Source organism: Rattus norvegicus, chromosome 2, assembly GCF_021556685.1.
Source record: "Rattus norvegicus strain SHRSP/BbbUtx chromosome 2, alternate assembly SHRSP_T2T, whole genome shotgun sequence".
In the NCBI taxonomy this organism is placed as follows: Eukaryota; Metazoa; Chordata; class Mammalia; order Rodentia; family Muridae; genus Rattus; species Rattus norvegicus.
Genome location: NC_141535.1, coordinates 142,856,012 through 142,862,669, shown reverse-complemented (window position 1 = coordinate 142,862,669; position 6,658 = coordinate 142,856,012). Strand labels below are relative to the sequence as shown.

At 42.7% G+C, this 6,658-nt stretch overlaps 1 pseudogene across 1 annotated transcript; it reads right to left on the bottom strand.

The window, feature by feature from the left end:
* Positions 1–268: 268 nt before the first annotated feature.
* Positions 269–2,915, bottom strand: LOC147996261 (DNA replication licensing factor MCM4 pseudogene; annotated as a pseudogene). Its single transcript, XR_015674719.1, has one exon. The product of XR_015674719.1 is annotated as a DNA replication licensing factor MCM4 pseudogene (transcript).
* Positions 2,916–6,658: the final 3,743 nt, after the last annotated feature.

Below are 6,658 nucleotides of genomic sequence, written 5' to 3'. Positions count from 1 at the left end.
CCCCCAGCCCTGCAGCACAACAAAGGTAAAGCCCCCAGACTAAAAACAAAACAAAACTCCAAAACTGGGCTTAGGCTCTCTGCATTTAAACAGGTGAGAAGCAAGCTGCTTAAAAATTATGGCATATTGAACATATAACCTCTCCTGTATATGCTGATATAATTTAAAATTTAAAGGTGAAAACATACATTTACTACCGAAACACATCCCTATAGAAAATGTTTATATAGTGGAATACTGCCTTTCAGACTCCATTTGCATCAGTAACAATAGTGACTGACTCTAGTCCAAGGACCATGCAGCTCAGAGTAGGCGGACAGTCTTCCCAGTCACTGTTAGGAAATCATCATCAGCCAAAGCACGCAGGGCCTCTTCAAACATGTCCTTGGTAATTGCTGTGTCAGATTGTCCCCGAATATCCTCAAATAGCTGTTGGTACTTTAAGGCTGGTGTTTTACCCTTAGATAAAATAAGTTTTCTCAATGCTTCAGCTAATTCTTCTTTCCGTTTACGAGAAGTGGCACTCATTCCTGTAGTAAGAATAGATATGTCCACAATGCCAGTGCGAGGGTCAGTGGCAAACTGCTTCAGAGCCTCCCGGTGAAGGTGTTTTGCCTCTTCCACATCGATTGCTTCAACTTTGTCTGAAAATCTTACTTTAGCATGGGCTTCTGCTAAGCGAATTAATGACTCTAGCTGTCAAGGGTAAGCAGAAACCATCCCCCGGCTACTCCCGATCTTCCTCATGTTTACATAAGCCTCAATGAGAGCCTGGCTGGCCTCCTCACTCAGCCGGGGCATGATGGTACTATGTGCATAGGCAATGTAGTCTTTCAGCACTGCCATGTCCAGGAACTCCTGCTCCACCTGCTCCTCACTTTGGTAGTACAATGAAACCAGGTGGTGGGCTAGGTGACGGTCATACGCCTCATCTTGAGGGTCTAGCATGAGGAAAATGAGATCAAACCTTGACAACAGTGTGTGTGGTAGTTGGATATTTTCAATGGTCGTTTTTTTAGGGTTCCACTGGGACTCAATAGGGTTTGCTGCTGCCAGGACAGAGGTGTGTGCATTGAGCTGACAGATGATCCCAGCCTTTGCAATGGACAGAGTCTGCTGTTCCATGACCTCATGCAGCACGGACCTTGTGCTTTCATTCATTTTGTCAAACTCATCGATGCAACATATGCGATTGTCACTCAGTACAAGGGCACCTGTCTGGAGGACAAGCTGCCTGGTCTCAGGGTCTTTCATCACATAGGCTGTGAGGCCAACTGCACTGGAGCCTTTTCCAGACGTGTACTGGCCTCTGGGAACCAGGTTGTATACATACTGTAGCAGCTGGGACTTGCTGGTGCCAGGGTCACCACACAAGAGGATGTTAATCTCAGCACGGAATTTACCCCTTCCAGTGTGACTGAAATCCTTCCTTGTTCCACCAAAGAGTTGAAGTAGGATTCCCTTTTTTATATCTTCATGTTCATGGGAGCCAAGGCTGAAGCAAGCCGCTCATAAATATCTGGCTTCCTGGAAAGTTCCTTAAGCAATTTCACATGTTTCTCTGAAAAAAGTTTCTGTTCTGCTTCTTCATCAAGGCCATGCAGACGTTTTGCATCCGTTTTCCGATAATGGATGACATCAATGCGGGTTTTATAGACAGACTTCACGTTGCTCACTCTTGGATTAACTCGAATAGGTACTGCTCGATATATGCCTGTGACATTCACTCTGTCCCCTGGCTGAACCTTGTCTACAAGATCGTTGTGGGCAAAAAGGACAACAGTGTGAGGTGTCTGCCCAGCAGGCATATCTTCAGGAGACTCTTGAAGCTTGATCATCTGCTTGTCAGAGAATAGTGAACGGTTGTGGATCAGTGCCATACTGTGGGTAGTGTGGCAGTGTACGTAAGTGCAGGGCTCAGCAATTCGGCCTTGGTCCATCTCTACCCGGGTGGTATGGGCACAGACTTGGCACTGGAAAAAGGCCTCCTGCATCTCGGGAATCAGCTGTGACGTTCTGATGACCATGCCACTGATGGTGATGAGCTGGTCAATGTCTTCTGGATTCAAGTTTCTCATACTCTTTGTCTTCAATGCATTAAAAGGTCTGACTTGAATCTGACGTTCTAAGACGGAGTCAGGATAACGGTCAAAGAAGATCTCATTGACAGCCATGTCAAAGGTTGGTATAACCTCCTGTGGGTAGGAGATGAACTGTCTATACAAGTTTTTGCCAAATGATTTTATGTGTTCACAGTTCACATTTAAAAATGGCTCTCCTGTAATATTAATCTCTCCAAGTCGTTGCATGTACAAAGGTTGCATAATATCTATGCCAACATTTTCTTCTTCTTTGGCCAGAGGATCAGTAAACCATTGAAGGAATCTCTGAAAATGTTCTTTGCATGTCACCACATTCACGTCTGTTCCCCAAATCACAAGCTTTTGGCCTAGAGACTGTTCACTCGCTACTGTGTCTTCTGCTCCATCAGACTGCAGATCCACCTGCAAACCCTTTCGTGCTGAGCCCAGGTCTGGCCTCTGCCTCATGGGTGTGCCTCTCGCCCCACTTCTTGGGGTTCCTTCCACTCGAGAGCTGGGAGTGCCATATGTCAATGGCGAGCTAACATCAAATTCCAAAGGAATAGCTGAAGAATCCATCTGAGGAGGGCTGGAAAACAAGGCATTCTGTGCAGCTGGGCTCTGCAGGTCTGCTCCTGGTGAGGTGGGCATTGGCAGCAACTCTCCGGTGGAAGAATCTTCGCCTCTACGTCTCAGACTGGGAGATGATCGGCTTTCCTCACTTCGAAGGGACTGGGTTGGGGTGACTCGTCCGCGTAAGCTGCTGCGGCGACTTGGGGTGGATGCCGGGGACGACATGGTGCTGTGGTAGCTGCGCGACTAGAGAAATCTGGCTCTCAGTTGTCCCGTTACGGGACCTCTCTTACTTCGGATCCGGGTTAGCTGCAAACGCCATTTATTTATTTTTTTAAGAGATGGTCTAACCTTTAATCTCTGAGAGGAAACCAAAGGCAATGAGAATAGCATATATTGTTTGGGGGAGTCTCTTCAACACCTCCTGATCAAAAATTCAAAGAAAAGTGTCCCTTAACTGGTATTAACATTTTTGTTAACTAGTTCATGGTTCCTGGGAGGAGCGTTATCATTTTCTGTAGACAAGCATACTTTTTAAATGAAGTAAGGTATACTTATAAAACAATATGTTTCTGTTTGGCTTTACAACCGTTCTTAACATTATCTTTCCTTTTCTACCTCACCTCTCTGTCTTTATAGCACCTGTGTCCTATTGCTGAAGATACTATTCAATCTGGTACTAACTTCCAAACCTCCTCCTCCCTATGATCTAACTTTCTAGTATTAGAAGGAACTCATCAGAAGCCTGTAAACCACAACAATGGCCAGCTAAGAAAGTTATCCTCAGTTATGCAATCAGTCACTAACATCTTGGGTGCAACCAGCACTGCCTATTGGACTTATGTCCCAATTAGAGAGCTAATGTTTGCAAGACAGGAAGGACTCAGGCCTGGTTCTGTAAACCTCACCAACTACCCATGAGGAGACTATAGGTCTTAGAGGACAATGACAACTTCCACCTTCCTAAATCAATAGAGCTTCCAATTGTATTCTAAATATTTCTTATTATACCCACAGATAAGTGTAATGTTTACCTCCCACCAAATAAGCTTATTTTTGCAGTAGGTGGAGGCTACTACAGAGCTACAACCCCTTAAAATGAAGGGAAGCAGTAACCATAGGGTTCCCACCCCTAGTAGGAACATCTAGAACACAAACCTTTATACCTGAGGATCAAGGAACATCAGAGAAGAGGACATAATGATTCTAAGAGCCAGAGAACCAGGACACCAGCTGACAGATAATGTATTCTTATACAGGGCAGTAATGTTGTACCCATAAACATTTCTTTTTGAGATAGGGTTTCTCTGTGTAACTCTGGAACTCAATCTTTAGACCAGATTATTCTCAAACTCATCGAAATCTACTTCCTCTGCCTTCTGAATTAAAGGTGTGGACCACCACTGCCGGTTACCTATAAAGTTTTAACAATATGATTGCCTGCTCAAGGTCTACACAATAATCACACCAGTCTATGTGCCAATAGGAGAACACAAGATTCCACTCCTAAACGAAGACACAGGCAATCTATGGTTGCTGAGAGCTGGAGAACCAACTTTATCCAAGGAAGAGCGCCTTACATGTTAGCCAGTGTAGGGATAAATGCTAAACACATGCACACATGGGCAGCACTAATTGGTCTTAGTAAACTTTATATATATATATATATCAAAATCATGAAATCAAGGTAGGGTGGAAGACACAGGAGAAGTTGAGGGAGAGAGATAGAAATGATGTAAACATTGTATATTAAATTCTCAAAAAGTATTTTTTTAAAAAAGGAAAAGGAAAAAATGATCTATGAGTAAGTGGACATGAATCTTGTTCTTGTAAAATCAATTTGAACAAATTATAATGCAAAATAAAAACATGAAATTTTGTACTTGTTGTCCTCTACTTATTTTGTCCCAAAGCTCTATCCATCTGATACCTTGGTAATGTGATAGAATATATTTGGACATAGAATCATTTATTTAACTATGATGTTTTAAGAAACTTTATTAGAATTTAAGTAACTTCACCTATCACTGAAGCATTTTAATATTTACATAGTTTTTATTCTTACTGAAGTTTGAGAAACAAATCATATTCTTACTTTGAGTAAAAGATACCACAGTGTAGATTTTACAAAGTCACATTTAATTTTTTTGTATTATTTTCCTCAAATATCTGGAGCCAGTCTTTGCGTAATGTAACTTTGTCTATTTCTTTGAAATTCCCTGGCATTATACAGACAAGAAAATTTACTACCTATTGCTATTGTGAAGATAGCAATACCATATTCAATCTAATGGTATTATTGAAAAAACTCTTCAAAAGAAAGTCTCTGACATGCTCCTATTCATTTCTTTGACATTAAAAGAATCTGGAAAACATTCTCACTTTATTTTAAAAACAATTAAAAGTTTCTTTACCATGTTTCTTTCATTAACAATGTTCAACTGAGTCAGTTAAACAAAAATTATATGGGTAAGGTAAATGAGAGTATCGGAACAGCTCAACTTTGATAGGTAAAGTAAAACGCTCTCATCTAGTCAGCGACTAGTCTATTTCTAGATGAAAATCTCACACACCTAGTTAGAAATATCTTTCACTCCTGAGTGAAGGTAGTAACCCCATTTCTTGGCTTATTAGCAGCACTGGTTCACAGTCTATGCAGCAACTGCATCAATCTTTTCTCAGTTGAAGATCCCGGATTTTCATAAGGTTCATGTTGGTTCTGTATTAGTAAAGATAATGGCTAAGAATGTCTCTCTATTTTTTCTTTTTTTCTTTTCTTTTTTTTTTTCAGAGCTGGGGACCAAACCCAAGGCCTTGTGCTTGCTAGGCAAGCGCTCTACCACTGAGCTAAATCCCCAACCCCTGTCTCTCTATTTTTATATTAACCCAAAGCACATTGCCTTTGTTATAAAGTGCCCCTTTCATAATAACAAAATATCAGAGTGTGAGGAGGTGGGATCCCCAGGTGTTCTGAATTCTGTCTTGTTCAAAATTATTTTCTTTCATTTCTCCATAGACATAAAAATCTACCCTCTCTAGTCCTGTGATTCCCTGAGAGTCTTCTACAGTCATCCAAATCTCTTGTCCAAATCTTGTGTTCCAGAAACCATTCCTAAAATCAAATCATATGTATCTACTTTTTTCTTTATGTAAGCAAGTTTGGTGACTGCACTCCAAACTAACTCTAGAGGTACTTGACAAAAAGTGGTGGCTCTATTCCCCATATTCCATGGTTATTTAGAACGTTTAGTTGTTGGGCTCTAATAAGCCTAAAATGGGCCCAGAACTGAACTGATACCATCCCACAGTTCCCTGCACCCAAATCTCGTGAGAAAGAGAACTGAACACCCAGATGTGCAGACATCCTGAAACCGCAGGACAGATTGCCACTTCTGCACACCTCTGCCCATATCCCTGGTCCAAGGGGAAACTGCACAGTGCCTCTGGACACAGGAATATAGGAACAGCCAGCCACTGGTACTGTGGTTCTGGTTTGTGCCCAGGACTGAATGGAACCGACCAAACAGCTGCCTGTGGGAGAGAAAGCTGGACCCTCAGAAGTGTGGATACTCCTGAGAAATCAGAGGAGACTACACTCTTCCCACATTCCTGTCCAAAGAGGGAATTGCCAAGTGCCAACTGTGCTCCCTGGGCACAAGGACCTAGAAGCAATCAGGGGCAGGATCCTTCTGATTCCTGCCAGTGCCTAGAGCTGAAAGACAGTCACTAAGAGTTGGTACACAACTGAAAGCAGAGGTAAGACCCTCTTTTCTGCTCCAAGTGATCTGCCTGGTGGATTCAGGACACCAGAGGCAGAAGTCCTCTGGGTCAGGGCACTTCCTGTTTCTGGCTCTGCCCGGAACTGAACTGATAAAATTCCACAGTTTCCTGCATCCAAATCCCATGGAGGAAGAGAGCTGAACACCCAGAAGTGCAGACATCCTGAGACTGGAGGACAGACTGCCACTTCTGCACACCTCTGCCCATATCCTCTGGTCCAAAGG